Source organism: Bubalus bubalis, chromosome 17, assembly GCF_019923935.1.
Source record: "Bubalus bubalis isolate 160015118507 breed Murrah chromosome 17, NDDB_SH_1, whole genome shotgun sequence".
Lineage (NCBI taxonomy): Eukaryota > Metazoa > Chordata > Mammalia > Artiodactyla > Bovidae > Bubalus > Bubalus bubalis.
In genome coordinates, this window is record NC_059173.1 from 63,143,288 (window position 1) to 63,165,187 (window position 21,900).

Below are 21,900 nucleotides of genomic sequence, written 5' to 3' on the forward strand. Positions count from 1 at the left end.
TAGAGAAGTCTGGTGGGCTACAGTCCATAGGGTTGCAAAGAGCCAGACATGACTGAAGCGACTTAGCACGCACAATGTGAAAAGTGTAGGAAGCAAACTTACTATGCCTGCTTGCCTGCTAAGTCACTTCAGTTTTGTCCAACTCTCTGAGACCCTGTGGACTGTAGCCTGCCAGGCTCGTCTGTCCATGGGGATTCTCCAGGCAAGAATACTGGAGTGGGTTGCCTTGCGCTCCTCCAGTGAATTTTCCTGACCCAGAGATCTAACCCATGTCTCAGGCATCTCTTACGTCTCCTGCATTGGCAGGTGGGTTTTTTGTTGTTTTTTTTAATACCACTAGCGCCACCTGGGGAAACTTACTCTAGCCACCTGCATATGACTTGGCAAAGAGTGAGCCCCTGGAATCACCTTGTAGAAATCTAAAATCTTCCAAGTTGTTTAGTGACCTTGGGAATTCATTAAGAGCATCAGGGTCTCTCATGAGGTAAGTGTTGAGTGGCTAAGGTTGAAGGAGCAGTAGATTAAACTTTCTTTATTTCCTTCTCATTACATCACACAAACATCTGTGTTCCTAGCCAAATACATTATGGCAAAAAAATAAAAGGAAACTCTAAATAATGATTGATAACATGCCAAGCAACTTCAGAACTTTGTTGACATTTGCTCTCTTGAATTGTATCTTAATGACTATATAGCATGTAACTCTAAAGAAATGTAACCTAAAAAAAAAAAAAAACACCTCATCACATACTAGAATAAATAAATATTTATTATTTCCTTTGGAGCAGTCATTCTGGAATGCTAGCTCTTAACCCAATAATTCTGAAGTTATTCAAAACTATTTTTCTACTGTCTTTCTGCAAGCATCTTCAGTTCTGTGTACTTTATTTTGAATGGCTTACGGTGGGCCTTACAGTCTGGCACATACATCTTGTCTAGCATCCTTGTTTTATGGAGAGAGTTGATCTGGAAATTTCAAGTGATTTGTCCCAAGTCACATAAAGCTGGGACCAGAACCAAGATCTGTTTTCCAGGAGAGCATTTTTGCCACAGCATCCTTCTGCCTTTTTCCTTCGTGGGTGGACTTAATTTTTTGGAAAAAAAAAATTTAAGTTATTCACAGCCAAATCTAGTGAATAAGATGGATGATCAACTCAGTGCAATGTGGTAAACCTTCATTGGGTACCCACTATATACAAGGTATCCTAACAAGTGCTGCAAAAGAGACAAAAGACTTTAAGGCATAGGACTTGATCTTAAATTAACTATAATAAGAGAATTAAAAAATGAGCTGTTATTACAGTAGAATTGAGAGGAGAGTTGTTTCCTTGAGTTCCTGATTTTGTATTATATGCCTTCAATCAATAGGCAAAGCCCCTACTTTTGTTAAGTACCTGTTTGTCGTGACCTTCTTTCAAATTCACAATGACAGGATTGGAGTGAACAAAATTGTTAGCTTATGAAAAGGATTATGAGTCTTTAAAATGAAAACGGGACCTAACATTTTAGGGAAGGGTGCAATTCTTATTTTCTGTAAAAAAATAAAACTGTTAGAATTTTCAGAATATTTGTGTACTGCCAAGTTGCTATGTGGATACTTTTGGGGAAATGAAATCAACACATCCAATCTGTGGTGACAGACCTTTAATCAATCCTGTGCTATTCTGGAGTCTTTCAAAATATGGTCAGCACTTAATTCTGCTGCCTTTTAAAATACTGAAGTAAAGATAATAAATACCTTGCTAATCTACTCTCTCAATTAATTTATATGATGGTAACATGCCTAGAAACATAGGATCAACTGCATCTTTTCTTAATGTTTATGTAATAAAAACAAATACTTTTTTATAAGAATATCTTGCTGCTGTTGCTAAGTCGCTTCAGTCATGTCTGACTCTTTGCAACCCTATGGACTCTAGCCCACCAGGCTCCTGTGTCCAAGGGATTCTCCAGGCAAGAATATCTTACTATTGATTTATCATAGATAAGAGTTTTGAGTTAGTGTTCTAGTAATAATTTTCACTTGGGAGGTTAACACTTGCTCCTGCTGCTGCTAAATCACTTCAGTCATGTCCGGCTGAACATACATTAAATGTCTGGCACATTTCATAAAGCTTTTTTTGTTACTTTTTATTAGAGTGTAGTTGCTTTACAATGTTGTGTTAGTTTCTACTGTACCACAAAGTGTATCAGTTATATGTACACATATATCCTCTCTTTTTTGGATTTCCTTCCCATTTAGGTCACCACAGAGCACTGAGTAGAGTTCCCTGTGCTATCCAGCAGGTTCTCACTGGTTATCTATTTTATACACAGTATCAGTAGTGTACTTTGCACTTTTCACACAAAGATGGCACAATAAAGGACAGAAATGGTATGGACCTAACAGAAGCAGAAGATATTAAGAAGAGGTGGTAAGACTACAAAGACAAACTATATGAAAAAGATCTTCACAACCCAGATAATCACAATGGTGTGATCACTCACCTAGAGCCAGACATCCTGGAATGTGAAGTCAAGTGGGCCTTAGAAAGCATCACTATGAACAAAGCTAGTGGAAGTGATGGCATTCCAGTGGAGCTATTTCAAATCCTGAAAGATGATGCTGTGAAAGTGCTGCACTCAATATGCCAGCAAATTTGGAAAACTCAGCAGTGGCCACAGGACTGGAAAAGGTCAGTTTTCATTCCAATCCCAAAGAAAGGCAATGCCAAAGAACGCTCAAACTACCGCACAATTGCACTCATCTCACACGCTAGTAAAGTGATGCTCAAAATTCTCCCAGCCAGGCTTCAGCAGTACCTGAACTATGAACTTCCAGATGTCCAAGCTGGATTTAGAAAAGGCAGAGGAACCAGAGATCAAATTGCCAACATCCGCTGGATCATGGAAAAAGCAAGAGAGTTCCCAAAAAGCATATATTTCTGCTTTATTGACTATGCCAAAGCCTTTGACTGTGTGGATCACAACAAACTCTGGAAAATTCTGAAAGAGATGGGAATACCAGACCACCTGCCCTGCCTCCTGAGAAATCTGTATGCAGGTCAAGAAGCAACAGTTAGAACTAGACATGGAACAACAGACTGGTTCCAAAACAGGAAAGGAGTACGTCAAGGCCGTATATTGTCACCCTGCTTATTTAACTTATGTGCAGAGTACATCATGAGAAACCCTGGACTGGAAGAAGCACAAGCTGGAATCAAGATTGCTGGAAGAAATATCAATAACCTCAGATATGCAGATGTCACCACCCTTAAGGCAGAAAGTGAAGAAGAACTAAAAAGCCTCTTGATGAAAGTGAAAGAGGAGAGTGAAAAAGTTGGCTTAAAGCTCAACATTCAGAAAAGTAAGATCATGGCATCTGGTCCCATCACTTCATCAGAAATAGATGGGGAAACAGTGGAAACAGTGACAGGCTTTACTTTTTTGGGCTCCAAAGTCACTTCAGGTGGTGACTGCAGCCATGAAATTAAAATATGATTGCTCCTTGGAAAAAAAGTTATGACCAACCTAGACAGCTTTTTTCAAAAGCAGAGACATTACTTTGCCAACAAAGGTCCTTCTCGTCAAGGCTATGATTTTTCCATTAGTCATGTATGCATGTGTGACTTGGACTATAAAGAAAGCTGAGCACTGAAGAAATGATGCTTTTGAACTGTGGTGTTGGAGAAGACTCTTGAGAGTCCCTTGGACTGCAAGGAGATCCAAACAGTCTATCCTAAAGGAAATCAGTCCTGAATATTCATTGGAAGGACCTGATGCTGAAGCTGAAAGTCCCATACTTTGGCCACCTGATGTGAAGAACTGACTCATTTGAAAAGACCCTGATGCTGGGAAAGATTGAAGGCGGGAGGAGAAGAGGACGACAGAGGATGAGATGGTTGGATGACATCACTGACTCAATGCACATGAGTTTGAGTAAACTCTGGGAATTGGTGATGGACAGGGAGGCCTAGCGTGCTTCAGTCAATGGGGTCGCAAATCACTGGACACAACTGAGCGACTGAACTGAACTGACTGATCAGTAGAGTGTATGCGTAATCACAGTCTCCTAATTCTTCCCACTCTGTTCCCCCCACTGCCTTACCCCTTGTCATCCATATGTTTGTTCTCTACATCTGTGTCTCTATTCCTGCTTTGCATATAAGGTCATCTATACCATTTTTTATAAACTGTTAATTGTTTCATTTATACATTTAATCCTATTAATAAATTTCTGAGTTAATTGTTACAAATTCAATAAGGAAACCAACACTCAGTCTCACTGAATACGTTACCAAAATTCGTAGATTGAGGAAGTAACTGTCCTAAGATTCAAACTCAGATCTGTGGATTGCTAAACTGCATTCTTTTTATTGCATTATCTGTACATGGTTCTTTAAGTCAGAGTGCTGTGTGACTTTCCCCTATTATAATCAGGACATATACTACGAGATGTCTGGCCTTTAGGGAGGACAGAGTTTGGCATAAGTGGTTGAGAAACAATAATTGGTTAGATGATATATGAATTCCCAAACCTAGTCCTTGCCCTGCCACACTGGCCTGAACAAATTCTGGTGGATATATATGCATAGAAGATCAGGTCTGGCACTTTATCAGTATCTGTACTTTTTTTGCACGTCATGTTGTTCATTTTGTTGGAGACCAAGCAAGACCTTGTGGAGAACCTCTGACCTCTTGCATAGGCCAGGTGCTGCCCAATTTGCCTTTTTCCTCTGCCTTTCTCTGGTTCCCCCTTGTCTTCTAAGGGAAAATGGAGTAGAGAGGAAGGTACTTTTTCTTAAATGAGGACAAGACCTGGTTCTATTTCACCAGGCCCTGCCGTCCCTGGGATTCTCCAGGCAAGAACACTGGAGTGGGTTACCATTTCCTTTTCCAATGCATGAAAGTGAAAAGTGAAAGTAAAGTTGCTCAGTAGTGTCTGACTCTTAGTGACCCCATGGACTGCAGCCTACTAGGCTCCTCCGCCCATGGGATTTTCCAGGCAAGAGTACTAGAGTGGGGTGCCATTGCCTTCTCCGATGTAGGGAAGAAGCAAATCCAAAGACACACTTGTTTTTGTTTTTTCTATAAAAGTAAGTCCTGGAGCTCTGTGTCCCTTAATCCTTACCTTCTAGCACACTAAAGGTTTTACTCATATGCAAACTTGAGACAGGGAGGCCTGGTGTGCTGCGATTCATGGGGTTGCAAAGAGTCGGACACGACTGAGCAACTGAACTGAACTGAACTGAACCTTGAGATAATTATTAGCCCAGGGGCCAATGAATGTTCTTGTCTTTTGAAACAGCCACAATGGATAGATTAAGGAGAGTGGAAAGGGAAGTAGGGTGGTACAGAGGTGGGAGGGGAAGCTGTTATTCTCCCTTGCATCAGGGAGCAGTTTGCATTGACACATGGACAGACCCAATTCATGACGCTGTCTCTCCTCATCCAGGGCGCTCATCTGAGTTAACTCGCCTCCATCTACTTTAGCATTGAATGAAATCATTTCAGTAGAAACAGGATAAAAAAAATGTACCATTATCACTTCTGACCATACCCTTTATGCATTGCTGTGGAAATGGCTTGATGTGCAATTGGAGATTGAATATCTTCAGAGACATCACTCATAAAACACCTGCAACAAATCTTTTCTAAATATGTGGCTAATGGAAACAATAATTATTGTAATTCCAACTTTCTTCCTCCCAAACCTGTCACTAAGGCTATGTCAAACTTCTAAACACATACATCAAAACTAACTGATTAGCCCATAAGGATAGTTTCTGATCTGTATGGTATAATCAGGGCTTTAAATGCATGTGGTTCTATGAAGTTAGGTCCTTGTGTTGTTTTCTGTATATTGTTCTCATCATAAGTATGTGTAAACAGTCCTAAACATATCTTGATAATTTGAGATATTATGGAATACAACACCCATCTGAGCCCCAAGAAATAAATATAACATTTTATTACCACAGGTATGATTTTACTCGCTTCTTATATTTTACTTCCTGTTGGTATAATATTCAAGAGTGTGCTTAATATTTTTATTTTGTGAAATTTAAGTGTGGCATATGCTATGACTTGAGGGTTCAAAAGCTACGGTCTCTCTCTGGCTAACAAAATCCCAAGTTTTTTAGGTAGGCCATGTACCATCTCCAGGAAATGAATCATAATTGGACCAGTTATTAAAATCCTTTCTGGTTTATCACATTCTTGCTTTCTCAAACTTCCTTGTGAGGGAAGCCATAGGACAAGTGTTGGCCCATGAGGCACATGAAGAATTCTGAGGGGCTATCTTTCCCCTTTTCAATTAAAACGTAGTAACCCTTCTCCACCTGCTGCCTTCTTCCTTTTCATTTGAGACACTGAAATGAGTATGTGGTTCCTTCTGAAGATGAAAATCTACCCACTGTGGATGGCAGAGCAGGAGGGCTGAGCTGGTGCATTTAACGTGGAACTACAATCCTCCAGAAAAAGAGATCCATCCCTGTTAGTGAGACTGGGGGTACAGACAATGGCGATATGCTTACGTATACCATATAGAGGATGCCTGAGGGACTAAGAACATGAAAAGGGATACCCGTCTCAGAATTCCAACAGATGGAGCAGGTAGCTCAGGAGTTATTCAGATCAAGGTAGGTAGGGAAAAAAAAAACACCCTGTAAGGAAGAATCCAAGAGAATAGCAGCATGTGCAAAGGCGGAGCAATGGCAGAGAACATGATGCGGTTGCTGAATTCTGGTCGGTAGTTTAGGAAAGATGCAACAAGTGCCAAAGGGTCAGTGGTATGGTTAGAGAGGGGATATCATCCTGATCCTAAGAAGACTTGTATGCTAGACTGAGGATTTTGCACTCTATTCTGATGATAGAGTACTATGACAGATATTATATATTATTACATATTATGCATTATATTCTAGAAGTTCCAGAACTTGGAAACAAAAGAGATAAGATGGGATGAAGGAGAACACAAAGAATGTTATGAGTTTTAAATTTTCTAATAAAAATGTCCAGACTTCATTGACTATGTCTTAGGGCTAGTGATGTTTTAGGAGAAAGTCCTACTGGTATCCATGGGAAATTTTCATACAGACAGATTAGAGGGTCATGTCTCTAGGTATGAAACCCATGAAGTGGGATCTTAAGCCAAAGTGTCCATATAAGCCAAGAGCAGGGCCTTTTCTGAGAAACAGCAGCTTCCTGCTAGATCCAGGCAAATTTCACAGTGCATGTCAGGCATCTAACAAGGAGGCCCTTCTGGCTCCTCTCAGTTGCTGACTCTGTTTTCAAGGGCCATTGATAAGCAGGAATAGCGTAACCACAGGAATGCCTTCTGATAACAGTAGAGTAGGCTGCTGCATTCCTGAGCCATAGCTGATGTCTCTCCATCTACTGCCAAGCTGTAGAAAAAGAGTCAAATGCGTCAAATCTAAAGACTGACCTATTTGGGTTGGCCACTCTTAGGGAAAGAGTTGTGGTGCATGCATATGAATGTGTATATGAAATGGCCAGGATAGGAGAGAGAGAGAGAGAGAGAGAGAGAAAGAGAAAGAGGAGACAGATCAGGAGCCAGACAGGCAGAGGCACAGATCCTTCCCTTAGGTAGAGGTGTGGCACTGCAGTGAATGCCCTGTCTCCCACCCTCCAGAAAATATCATTTGACTGGTTGGTCACCCCTGCATCAGAAGTGGAGTCTGTCGATGCTTGCCTTCTAGAACTTTGCCTCCAGCATTTGGAAAGAGTCATGGTAAAGCTGCTCACTAAGCACCTGGGCTCCTCCAAACTCTTTCCCACTGTTCCATCCTCCTCCTTGCCACTTCTCTGGAACCAAACTACCTATGGTTCCATGAGCATAGGCCTGCTTTGCACATGCCCTCCCCTATTCCTGGGGACTCCTTCCTTTTCTGCTTGGCAGAATTCTATTTATCTTTCAAACCAGCTCATCAGTCACTCTGTCCAAGAAAGAGATTCCCTCTTCCCCCAAAACAACATGTATATGATTGCATTTCCCTGATAGATATGCTGAACATTTTTTCATAGCTTGTTGGTAGTTTTTATATCATCTTTGGAGCAATGTCTATTCAAGTCCTTAGCCCTTTTTTGAATTGAACGGTTTCCTTTTTTTGTTGAGATGAAGAAGTTCTTTGTATATTCTGGATGTTAACTCATCATCAGATATACAACTTGCACATATTTTCTCCCATTCCATAGTCTGTGTATTCTGTGGGTTGATTGTGTCCTTTAATGCACAGAAGTCTTAATCTTGATATAGTCCCACTTGTCTGTTTTTGATTTTGTTGTCTGTGCTTTTAGAGACACATCCAAGAAAACATTGCCAAATGCGATATCACAAAACCCTTCTTGTGTGTTTTCTTGTAGAACTTTTACTGTTTCAGGTCTTACATTCAGGTATTCTATTCATTTTGAGTTAATTTTTATATATGGAATAAAGTAAGGATCCACATTCATTCTTTGATATGTGGATATCCAGTTTTCCTACCAACATTTGTTAAGGATACTGTTCTTTCCCACTGAGTGGGCTTGTCATATTCTTGTCATATATTATTTGACAATATACATGAGTGTTTATTTCTGGTGTTTATTCTATTCCATTGGTCTATATGTCTGTCTTTATGCCAGTACCATACTATTCTGATTACTATAGTTTGTAATATATTTTAAAACACAGTAAATTTGAGACTTCAAACTTTGTTCTTTTTCAACATTTTTTTTTTGACTATTTAGGGCCCCTTTGAGATTCCATATGGATTTTAAGATGGGTTTCTCTGTTTCTACCAAAAAAACAAATGTCATTGAATTAGGGATTGCATTTAATATATAGATCACCTTGGGAACTGTAAGACTGAAATGTGTCTTCCCCAAATTTGTGTATTATAGCCCTAACTCCCATTGTAACTGAACTTGGAGTTAAGGCCTTTAAAGAGGTCAAATCAGATCAGATCAGATCAGTCACTCAGTCGTGTCTGACTCTTTGTGACCCCATGAATTGCAGCATGCCAGGCCTCCCTGTCCATCACCAACTCCCGGAGTTCACTCACACTCACGACCATCGAGTCGGTGATGCAATCCAGCCATCTCATTCTCTGTCATCCCCTTCTCCTCTTGCCCCTAATCCCTCCCAGCATCAGAGTCTTTTCCAATGAGTCAACTCTTCACATGAGGTGGCCAAAGTACTGGAGTTTCAGCTTTAGCATTATTCCTTCCAAAGAAATCCCAGGGCTGATCTCCTTCAGAATGGACTGGTTGGATCTCCTTGCAGTCCAAGGGACTCTCAAGAGTCTTCTCCAACACCACAGTTCAAAAGCATCAATTCTTCGGTGCTCAGACTTCTTCACGGTCCAACTCTCACATCCATACATGACCACAGGAAAAACCATAGCCTTGACTAGACGAACCTTTGTTGGCAAAGTAATGTCTCTGCTTTTGAATATACTATCTAGGTTGGTCATAACTTTCCTTCCAAGGAGTAAGCATCTTTTAATTTCATGGCTGCAGTCACCATCTGTAGTGATTTTGGAGTCCAGAAAAATAATGTCTGACACTGTTTCCACTGTTTCCCCATCTATTTCCCATGAAGTGATGGGACCAGATGCCATGATCTTCATTTTCTGAATGTTGAGCTTTAAGCCCATTTTTTCACTCTCCACTTTCACTTTCTTCAAGAGGCTTTTGAGTTCCTCTTCACTTTCTGCCATAAGGGTGGTGTCATCTGCATATATGAGGTTATTGATATTTCTCCCGGCAATCTAGATTCTAGCTTGTGCTTTTCCAATCCAGCATTTCTCATGATGTACCCTCCATATAAGTTAAATAAACAGGGTGACAATATACAGCCTTGACAAACTCCTTTTCCTATTTGGAACCAGTCTGTTGTTCCATGTCCAGTTCTAACTGTTGCTTCCTGACCTGCATACAAATTTCTCAAGAGGCAGATCAGGTGGTCTGGTATTCCCATCTCTTTCAGAATTTTCCACAGTTTATTGTGATCCACACAGTCAAAGGATGGCATAGTCAATAAAGCAGAAATAGATGTTTTTCTGGAACTCTCTTGCTTTTTTGACGATTCAGTGGATGTTGGCAATTTGATCTCTGGTTCCTCTGCCTTTTCTAAAACCAGCTTGAACATCAGGAAGTTCATGGTTCACATATTGCTGAAGCCTGGCTTGGAGAATTTTGAGCATTACTTTACTAGCATGTGAGATGAGTGCAATTGTGCGGTAGTTTGAGCATTCTTTGGCATTGCCTTTCTTTGGGATTGGAATGAAAACTGACCTTTTCCAGTCCTGTGGCCACTGCTGAGTTTTTCCAAATTTGCTGGCATATTGAGTGCAGCACTTTCACAGCATCATCTTTCAGGATTTGGAATAGCTCAACTGGAATTCCATCACCTCCACTAGCTTTGTTCGTAGTGATGCTTTCTAAGGCCTGCTTGACTTCACATTCCAGGATGTCTGGCTCTAGGTCAGTGATCACACTATCGTGATTATCTGGGTCGTGAAGATCTTTTTTGTACAGTTCTTTGTGTATTTTTGCCATCTCTTCTTAATATCTTCTGCTTCTGTTAGGTCCATACCATTTCTGTCCTTTATCGAGACCATCTTTGCATGAAATGTTCCTTTGGTATCTCTAATTTTCTTGAAGAGATCTCTAGTCTTTCCCATTCTGTTGTTTTCCTCTATTTCTTTGCATTGATTGCTGAAGAAGGCTTTCTTATCTCTTCTTGCTATTCTTTGGAACTCTGCATTCAGATGCTTCTATCTTTCTTTTCTCCTTTGCTTTTCGGTTCTCTTCTTTTCACAGCTATTTGTAAGGCCTCCCCAGACAGCCATTTTGCTTTTTTGCATTTCTTTTCCATGGGAATGGTCTTGATCCCTGTCTCCTGTACATTGTCACGAACCTCAGTCCATAGTTCATCAGGCACTCTATCAGATCTAGTCCCTTAAATCTATTTCTCACTTCCACTGTATAGTCATAAGGGATTTGATTTAGGTCATACCTGAATGATCTAGTGGTTTCCCCTACTTTCTTCAATTTAAGTCTGAATTTGGCAATAAGGAGTTCATGATCTGAGCCATAGTCAGCTCCTGGTCTTGTTTTTGCTGGTTGTATAGAGCTTCTCCATCTTTGGCTGCAAAGAATATAATCAGTCTGATTTTGGTTTTGACCATCTGGTGATGTCCATGTGTAGAGTCTTCTCTTGTGTTGTTGGAAGAGGGTGTTTGCTATGACCAGTGCATTTTCTTGGCAAAACTCTATTAGTCTTTGCCCAGCTTCATTCCGTATTCCAAGGCCAAATTTGGCTGTTACTCCAGGTGTTTCTTGATTTCCTACTTTTGCATTCCAGTCCCCTATAATGAAAAGGACATCTTTTTTGGGTGTTAGTTCTAAAAGGTCTTGTAGGTCTTCATAGAACCATTCAACTTCAGCTTCTTCAGCATTACTGGTTGGGGCACAGACTTGGATTACTGTGGTATTGAATGGTTTGCCTTGGAAACGAACAGAGATCATTCTGTTGTTTTTGAGATTGCATCCAAGTACTGCATTTTGAACTCTTTTGTTGACCATGATGGCCACTCCATTTCTTCTGAGGGATTCCTGCCCGCAGTTGTAGATATAATGGTCACCTGAGTTAAATTCACCCCTTCCACTCCATTTCAGTTCGCTGATTCCTAGAATGTCGACATTCACTCTTGCCATCTCTTGTTTGACCACTTCCAGTTTGCCTTGATTCAGGGACCTGACATTCCAGGTTCCTATGCAATATTGCTGTTTACAGCATCGGACCTTGCTTCTATCACCAGTCCCATCCACAGCTGGGTATTCTTTTTGCTTTGGCTCCATCCCTTCATTCTTTCTGGAGTTATTTCTCCACTGATCTCCGGTAGCATATTGGGCACCTACTGACCTGGGGAGTTTCTCTTTCAGTATCCTATCTTTTGCCTTTTCATACTGTTCATGGGGTTCTCAAGGCAAGAATACTGAAGTGGTTTGCCATTCCCTTCTCCAGTGGACCACATTCTGTCAGATCTCCCACCATGACCTGCCCATCCTGGGTTGCCCCATGGGCATGGCTTAGTTTCATTGAGTTAGACAAGGCTGTGGTCCTATTGTGATTAGATTGACTAGTTTTCTGTGGGTATGGTTTCAGTGTGTTTGCCCTCTGATGCCCTCTTGCAACACCTACCATCTTACTTGGGTTTCTCTTACCTTGGGCGTAGGGTATCTCTTCATGGCAGCTCCAGCAAAGCGCAGCCATTGCTCCTTACCTTGGATGAGGGGTATCTCCTCACCACCACCCTTCCTGACCTTCAATGTGGGATAGCTCCTCTAGTCCCTCCTGCGCCCGTGCAGCAAAGGTTAAATGAGATGACAGTGGTGAAGTCCTACTCAGATATGACTAATGTCCTTTAAAGAAAGGATGTACACTCTAGGAAAAAGGCCATTTGAGGACACAGCAAGACGGTGGCCATCTGCAAGCCAAGGAGAGAGGCCTTGAGAAACCAAACCTGCTGACTTCCATCATCTTGGACTTCCAGCCTCCAAAACTGGGGGAAAATAAATTTTTGTTGTTTAAGTCGTATAGTCTGTTTTACTTTGTTATGGCAGCCCCACCAAACTGATACAAGTAGTATTGACATCTTGACAATGTTAAGTATTCTAGCCTGTAAACAAAGACTGTCTTTCTATTTGTTTGTGTCTTTATTTCTTTCAGCAATGCTTTGTAGTTTTTAGTGTACAGATCTTTTGTCTCTTTAGTTAAGTTTATTGCACAGTATTTTATTCTTTTTGATGCTATTATAAAAGATCTCATTTTATTAGTTTCCTTTTAGGGATTATTCATTGTTAGTATAAAGAAACACAATTGATTTGTGAGTGTTGATTTTGTATTCTGCAACTTTGCTGAATTTGTTTATTATTTCTAACAGGTTTTTAAAATAGAATCTTCAAGATTTTCTGTGTCTTAAATCTTGCCATCTGTGAAGAGATAATTTCATTTATTTCTTTCCAATATGGATACCTTTTGTTTCTTTTTTTCCCCATAAAAATTGCTCTGGAAAGGGCTTCCAGTACTGTGTTGAGTAGAAGTGGTGAGAGCAGACCTTATTTATGTTTTCACAAGTTTCTCTCTTGCTAGGCTGGATCAAGGGCTCTTAAGAGTAGGAATGAATCTTTTTTTATGCCTGTAGCTTCAGTGTCTGGCATTGACTAGTATATATTCCATGGATTTTCCTAGTGAAAATTAAAGAATGCATGGATTTTGGGAGAAAATAAGTTATTTTGAGACTGCCTCAGAAATGTCTTTATAGTGATTTTATGAATATAAATGTAGCAATTGGTTTAAAAAAATTCCATAAAATAAAGAGCTCTTAGTTCAAGTCACACAGGTGATCTAGGTTAACATCAATGGTGATGTCGTATTGACAGTAAGTATTCATCATATATTGTGATGAAAATGATGCATCACCTCCGTGATCTTTGGTCTTCCTCCTCCAAACCCCAGGCTAATCATGAGAAAAACCTTAGACAAATTCCAATTGAGGAACATTCTATAGAAGATCTGACTATTGCTCCTCAAAACTCTAAGTAATCATCAAAATCAAGGAAATTCTGAGAACCTATCACAGCCAAGAAATAAGGAGACATAGCAAAATATCATGACAACAACAACAGAAAGGATCCTGGAACAGAGAAAGGTGTTTGGGAAAACTGGGTAAATCTGCACAAAGTATAAGCTTTATACATAAATGTTGGTTCATTAGTTGTAAAAATTGTGTCATGCAAATGTAAGGTATTGATAATATGGGAAACTGACTGGAAGATCTATGGGTACTCTACTTTTTTTTACAACTTTCCTGTAATTCCTAAATTACTCTTAAAAAATCCATTAAAAGGGTACATCTCAGGTTAAGTGCTCTTACCTCAATAATAGTAAAAAAGAGGAGTTCAAGTAAGCTGTTGGAACACAAGAAGATCAGAAGGCTTGAAAAGAGAAGATTCTGAATGTAAAAAATTTGAATAATTAGCTGTAAGTTTATGTTTCTTCAAAGAAATATAGATTACTCTCATCATTCTCATAGGCTCTCTCCCATTCTCCTCCCCACCCCCCCCCACACACACACAACCATAGTTTGTCTACACAGAAGTGTGTGCAAGGAGCAAATGCTGTTGACATGCATGGATAGAAGCAACCGATTGAGGGAGAGAGCAGGGAGCAGAACAAAGGGTGACGTGAGATAAATATCATTAAGGTGCCAAAGCATCTTGCCTCCAACTGGAGTGAATAGTGACCTAGGTTAGGATACTGGCCTGATTTATTCTATTTCTTTTTATTAAATGAAAAATATATAAATTAATATTTGCATAAGATCTTTTGAAGTGGCACAGGGCAGGGAGACCTTTCCTTTGGCCTGGTTGATTGCACTATCATATAAGCTTGATTAAATCAGAGAGCTTCTTTCTAGTGTACTGCTATAATCCTAATACTTGGGACAATGTCTGGCATACAGCAGGCACTCAATAAAGGCTTACTCACAAGTGAATAGATAACAGGCATCTGTGTGACGCTGTGCTGATGACAAGAAGCTCCATGGTCATACTTGTGTCTCTTGAGAACTCTTGAACCCAGCTCTTTTTGAGTGCAGATGTCATGTTCTTTCAGGCCTGTCCTGTAGCTTTAATCCCTTTTCTTCCACATTTTTAAAATTTTTAAAATATTTTTAATTTGAGAATTATTGCTTTACAGTGTTGCATTGATTTCTGCCATACAACAATGTGAATCAGCCATAAGAATCCCTTTTGTGTCCTTAATGCTTTGTAAGTAACAGATAGCCTATAAGCTTTTGTTCAGTGAATGGCTTCTTTTCAAAATGTTATTTCTGAGCATTTAGTAGGTAATTTGTTTCAGCCTTTTTTCCTCACCCCCACAGCAAGTGTTTGTAGCTATAGTATTCTGAAATATTTCCTCATAATGATTGATGAACAAATGGTTTTGGTTAAAAGTGATGTGCTATGCTTAAGTCACTCAGTTGTGTCTGACTCTTTGTGACCCCATGGACTGTAGCTGGCCAGGCTCCTCTGTCCATGGGCATTCTCCAGGCAGGAACACTGGAGTGGGTTGCCATGCCTTCCTCCAGGAGACCTTCCCAAACAGGGATCAAACCTAGGTCTCCCACATTGCAGGCAGATTCTTTACTGTCTTAAGTGACCAAGGAAGCTCAAATGGTTGGTCAGTATAAATCAATTAGGCCAACCGAGTCTGCTTGAAGTGAAGTGTTAGTTGCTTAGTCATATCCAACTCTTTGTGACCCCGTGGACTGTAGCCTGCCGGATTCCCCTGTCCATGTATGATAGTTCAAATAAATGAATAGCTGCAGATGGAAATACACTCACATAGCTAAGAGCAGTAGTGAGCCTAGTTAACAATTTTGGCTACATGAGTATATTTCCATCTGAAGCTATTCATTACTTTGAACTGTCCTACTCACTCCACGCTTTATTATATATGAGTAAGTGAGTGAGTGAAGTCGCCCAGTCGTGTCTGACTCTTTGCGACCCCATGGACTGTAGCCTAACCAGGTTCTTCCGTCCATGGGATTTTCCAGATGAGAATACTGGAGTGGGTTGCCATTTCCTGGGACTTAGCATATTTATAAGTCCCTGGTGGCTTAGTTGGCAAAGAATCTACCTGTAATGCAAGAGATTGAGGTTAAGTCCCTGGGTTGGGAAGATTCCCTGGAGAAGGGAATAACAACCCACTCTGGTATTCTTGCCTGGAGAATTCCATGGACATAGGAGCCTGATGGGCTACAGTCCATGAGGTTACAAAGAGTTGGACATGACTAAGCGACTTTCACTTGTATATGAGCCTGTATATAATAGGTGCTTCCCTATGGCTCAGATGGTAAAGAATGTGCTCACAATGCAAGAGATCTGGGTTTGATCCTTGGGTCAGGAAGATGCCCTGGAGAAGGGAATAGCAAACCACTCCAATATTCTTGCCTGGGAAATCCTATGGCAGAAGAGCTTGGAAGGCCACAGTCCATGAAGTCACAAAGAGTCAGACATGACTGAGTAACTGACACTTTCTTTCACTTTGTATATAATATGTATGTCTAAAATATACATATGTGTGTGCTTATACATATATACATACATACATATATATACACACATGCATATATATACATACACACATACATGTGTGTATATACATGTATATGCACACACACACACGGGCTTCCCTGGTGGCTCAGATGGTAAAGAATCACATGCATATCTATGTGTATATACATAAATTTATTTATATATATATATATGATATATAAATAAACTAGGTTTTAATCCCTGGAAAGAAGATCCTCTGGAGGAGGGCAGAGCAACGCACTCCATTATTCTTGCCTGCAGAATTCCATGGACAGAGGAGCCTTTCATGCTACAGTCCATAGGGTCGCAGAGAGTCGGACATGACTGAGCTACTAACACTTGCATGTCTCACTTTATTGGACCAGTGGGCTGTCATTCCTTCAGGAGATTATAAGATTGTAAATTGATTTTGTTTTGGTTTTGTGTGGATGTGTGCTAAAGCTCAAGGAATGAGCTTTAGCACGTATAAAGACAATAGACAGAGCTGCTGTAAAGTCTACATTCTTGGTCTGAAAGATGGGCCTGGGGCCACTTTGAGAAAGGGAAAGAGCTAGTAGGGGGCAGAACAGATTTTAGCAGGGACTCCAGTCTCCTGAGACAGAACACTTGCCAGTGGCTCTGGTTCCCCAGATACTGTGGCTCTGGAAACAAGGCATGCCGTTGCCTGGGACTTGGCTGTTTCCATAGAGGGCGTCAGGAACCGGTTGTGTCAGGGTGCCTGAGGCGGGGGTGGGAACACAGGAACATGAGCAGACATGTTCCAAGTACTCAGAAGAAACCATCATGAGATACTTAGGAATAACTGGAGGTAGGGTGAGGGCGTGCTAAGTCCCACAGTTATGAAGATGGGGGCATAGAGCTGCTGTGATTTGGATGGTAATGTGACTAAGACTTCATATAGGAAGGATGCCCGGAAGTATTCAGTTTACAGGGATAGCAACCAAACCGTGGTTAGTATATACAAAATTGAATATGGAAATAAATAAGGAAATGGCTAAGTAGGAAAGCAACAAACAGCAGGCTCCTTTGACACAAGGAGAAGAAATTCTTGTGGAGTAAGAAGTTAGGCATTGCCGTGGCTGGTTTCGGCTTACTGAAATTTAAAGGGATGGGTGTGAAGCTTGTCCCTTCATTTTCTTGTTTCGTAGCTGATAACCAGCATTAGCAAGACTGTTTTGTCATAGATTTCAGTTCTAAGGAAACAGCAACCACCATTATTTTAAAATAGTGATGGTTTCTTGTGGTTAGGAGTACAAGCAAATTGTGGATGGCTCTGTTACCCTTCTTTTTCAAGTGGACATGGAGAAAAGTTGTCTTGAATTTGTTTTCTTCCAAGACCTTACAAACCAAGCACCGGGACTGGCTGGTGGTCACTTACAGCCCAGGCCACGAAGTTTGAGAAAAGAAGCTTTAGTGAGAGGCATAGGACCGCAAGGAAAAACAAAACAGACATTTAGTACATTTCAAGAATTATTTCTCATTATTTTGAAATCCTCTTTGAATGCAAAGTATGATAGATGAACTGAGCTTTAGGGAAGTGAAGTAGTCTTCAACTTAGAGCTTTATAAAGCCTCAATTTTTGCAGTGAAAATTTTAGACACTTTAAGCAAACTGACTCACTTATCACTAAGCTAAAAGTAACAAGTTTAATAATTTTCTGATTATTTCTGAAGTCTTTGTTCTGATAAAATATTTCATTCGTGGCTTCCAATGACTTTTTCCCTTCTCCGCTGAAGTGTTTCAAAATAAAGATCTTTGTCACATCTTTATGTAGTTCCCATCGCTTTACACGTAGAGTAGGAGCTTGGGGTATGCGTCTGCCCATCATCATAGGTCTGTTTGCATGTGGTAGGAACTCTGTAACTGAGGAAGTAGCAGTGCTTGCCTCATAGACGGCAAAATTCTGTTGCAGTTTTCTCTTTTCTTTTCAATGTTTGATGTCTATGTACCTTTGAAATACAGTAATTGAATTTTATTAGTGGAAATACTAGGATACAGACAACAAACTTTGGAATCGCTTAAATTTAGCTAACTAAGTCACAAGTAATTGCCTTGAAAATCAAGAATACTTTTTCTGTCACTCAACTTCTAGAATAGGTAAAGCAGCCTCCATAAGATTTTGTATTTTTAATTCCAGGAATGTAAAGAGACTAAAATAGAAGCAGCAGTAACCATGGAGCACATCTTTTAGTACTTAACTAAGGGAAGTTGGATACTATTTTGAAGAAAAAAAAAAAACTGCATCAAAAGTGTTTAAAAAAAAAAGTGCCCATTGGCATTGTTGTATGGTCCTTGACTTGTTATCTCAGCTCTCCTGCTCACAGTGCATTGACAAGGAAATGTTTTTCCAGATTTCTATATCACTCTCAAAATAGTCCTGGAAACAAGTTAATCATGATTTTGGGATAAAACTGAAATTCGTTTTACTCTTGAGGACCAGGAGAGAACAGATGAAACCCAGAAAGTGTAATGTGCTTCCTTTATGGCTGGGAGTCCAATACCGAGCCAATCGTGTTTTGGCATCTGATATTAAACTCTATTGTTCCTATTTGTAATACTGTTTTCTCTCCTATACTGCCTCTGTGCCTTGAATAAATGAGGGCTCTCACAGCTGAACTGATTACTATGGTTACAGGCAATCTGTGTTACATCTCCTGGAAGTGAAAAAAAAGAGGGTAGTTTAAGGTAAACATTACCCTTCTTTTATGGAGAACAGTTCTTTTGGGACTGCACCCCCGACTCAGGCTCCCACTGAAAACTCCAGAGGGATGTTTGAAGGTCCAGGCTTTAGTCTACCCTCATGCCCCACTCACAGATGCACACCCCTGATGCCCCCTGTTATTTTTGCCAGACGACCGGTAGCTTGATTTCTGGTGTTTGGACGTTGGGAGCAGGTTTAGAGTTACTGATAGAAAGAAATCTGTGCGTCCCATAAAGTTATATTTATTATTATAACATGTTTGGTAAGCACTGGTATTGTCATTGGCGCCAGACAAGTGAGCCCTAAGACTTCGATGTTGCAATAGCTTGCAGTAACGGCAGCGGTGCTGACAGAAGGCATGCCTTTCTCCCCAGACCCAAGGGGCGATGGGTCTTCAGGCTTTACTGGGTGAAGGGCTGGTCTGCAGTCAGGTTTATTTAGTTGAGTCCATCTCCCTAGCATCGATTGAGCCCACTGTTTGCCAAGCGCTCTCCTAGGTTCTGGAAATACAAAGATGAATTGGTCTCTGCCCTCTTGGGGAGTTGAATCAGATAATCAGTATCTTTCCAAGGATGAGAGACTTAACCTATGAAATAAGACTCCTTTAGACATTTTATTTAGATTTTCCAAAGAATTTGACTGTGGCTGAGATTTTATTTTTTGTTAAGAGAAAGGATTCAGGTGTGAGAAATGATGACTGTTTCTAGATGTTTCAGTGATTTAGAGGCTGGAACTAGAATCTTATTTCTTTCTCTATATGTTTTTCTATATATTTTAAACTGTACCTCATGTGTCCTTGTGTCTTCTTTTAGTTCGTTTTTCCCTTATGTTCTTCTTTTATCCTCATGACAATGTATTTGTAGATGATTTTTTAACCACCTATTTCTCTGCCCCTTATTTTAAGATAATTCCCTTGGTAATTACAACTCTGTTGAACCTGGAATTGAAACAGGGAAGTTAATGTTGTAATTCATTACTAGTGTGTTCATGCTTTTCTTTGCATAAGAAAGATATTCACAGCATGAACTAAGCTGACTGGTTCACTCTCTGAAGAGGTTTTTTTTTTCTTGGTTACAAATCCAGCTTTTGAACAAAGGTTGCTATTTTGTACAAAGCACATTTTAAACCTGATTTTGTTGTTGTGCAGGAAGCGATCCAAAGAAAGCTCAGGGTTTTAGGTAAACTGGTCAGTACCAGATCTTGACGGAGATGTATTCGTTCTCTTTCTGTTGTTTTAGAGTGGTTTGGTCAGACCTGCAGCAATATGTCAATCTCCAGGCTGGAACATGGGCAGGAAACCTTGCTGTCCTGACAGTAAAGGAAGAGAAGCCATTGAGAACTGTACACATATTCCAACAATTCAGCTTCCATTTCAGAACTCAGAGATTAAAAAAAAAAAAGAACTAGGAGAATTTTAATACGATGTAGTGTTCTCAACATTCATGCCAGTTGCTTTCCTTTGCCCTGGTGGGATAGTTTTTATTTTGTCCAAAATAACACATTGTTCAATATTGAGACTGCTCAGATAGGTTTGCCTCTTTGGTGTCAGAAGGGTCCTTCTGCCTTTCTGCCTTTTCAGTTCATCCTGATATTATACAGGTTACTTTACTTTCTGGAAGGATGTAAAAAGTGTAAGTGCTGTGCAAAATTGGCCTGCTCTTTTTCATTCTTTCTTTCTTTTTTTTGCCATTTTAGGTTGCGGTGACTGGGCTCCTCTGTTTGCTTGTGACAGTAATACACCTACTAACTTAGAAATGGACATGAGCCAGAGTATGAAGGGGGTGGACCCATTCATGGAAGGGAGAAAAATCTGAATTGTGAGAGTTTTGGCTGAATTATTAAAAGTGCATTCTTTTTGCAAAACCACTTTGGATTGCAATATTTATAGCTGTAACATGTTACTATGTTAGTCTCCTTACTCACTGAGGATAATTATTGTGAAAGGTGTTAATCAACTTCAGAAAGGGAAATACTAGAAGCCTAGTAGGCCTCTCAGGGTTTTATGAAGCAGGTAGTTGTGCCTTTGAGACCCCACCTTCACACACACACACATACACATACACACATACTGTTCTATCAAGCCTCTCTGAAGCAACCCTGTATGAAATTTATTCCTGGCAGGCCACAGGAACAGGAAATAACTGTCAGGGTTTCACCTCCAAGGAAGCTTTAAAGAGATGTTCAGCTTCCTTGGAAAACATTCTCAGAGAGTTTAATGGAAATGATAGAAGATTAGGCATGATGACTTTGTTGGTATTGAGACATTTCATGTAGAATGAATAATAATGTAGCATTTAACAAGCACCAAACAAAGAAGACTCTTGAGAGTCCCTTGGACTGCAAGGAGCCATTCTGAAGGGGATCAGCCCTGGGATTTCTTTGGAAGGAATGATGCTAAAGCTTAAACTCCAGTACTCTGGCCACCTCATGCGAAGAGTTGACTCATTGGAAAAGACTCAGATGCTGGGAGGGATTGTGGACAGGAGGAGAAGGGGACGACAGAGGATGAGATGGCTGATGGCATCACTGACTCGATGGACATGAGTCTGAGTGAACTCCGGGAGTTGGTGATGGATGGGGAGGCCTGGCATACTGCGATTCATGGGGTCGCAGAGAGTCGGACATGACTGAGCGACTGAACTGAACTGAAACAACAATACAAGAGTAATATATATTTAGTTGTTACCCATAGTACAGCTTCCAAAATGGACTCTTGAGCTGTGTCCTACATATTTTTTAAAATTAAAATAGAAATAGTGCATCTCTTCATCCTTATTTCATTGCTCAGGCCAAGAGGACTTAGATGCCTTTTCCGAATATGGAGTTCTTTCCAACACTCTGACGAACAATTTGAGGGAGATTATGGGTTTGGTGTGCTGGCTGGGCAACCAGCTGCATCCTCTACGGGTTCTCTTAAATAGTTTGTTTTTCTTCAGAGTTTTTATTTCTGACTCTCAATTTGTAATGTGGACATTGGCTAGGTACCCCAAGATTCAGAGTAGGTAGCTGAAATACTCCCAAACAGGTAAACATGAAAAGAAGTCTGAGTT

General features: G+C 40.3%; 1 long non-coding RNA gene across 3 annotated transcripts in view; it reads left to right on the forward strand.

Moving 5' to 3' along the window:
- LOC123330009 overlaps positions 1 to 20,716 on the forward strand; it is a 98,877-nt gene extending 78,161 nt beyond the window's left edge. For all 3 annotated transcript variants that reach the window (XR_006545688.1, XR_006545689.1, XR_006545687.1), the window contains one exon: positions 20,546 to 20,716. This is a non-coding gene — a long non-coding RNA (uncharacterized LOC123330009). The remainder of the gene's footprint in view (positions 1 to 20,545) is intronic.
- The last annotated feature ends 1,184 nt before the right edge of the window (positions 20,717 to 21,900 follow it).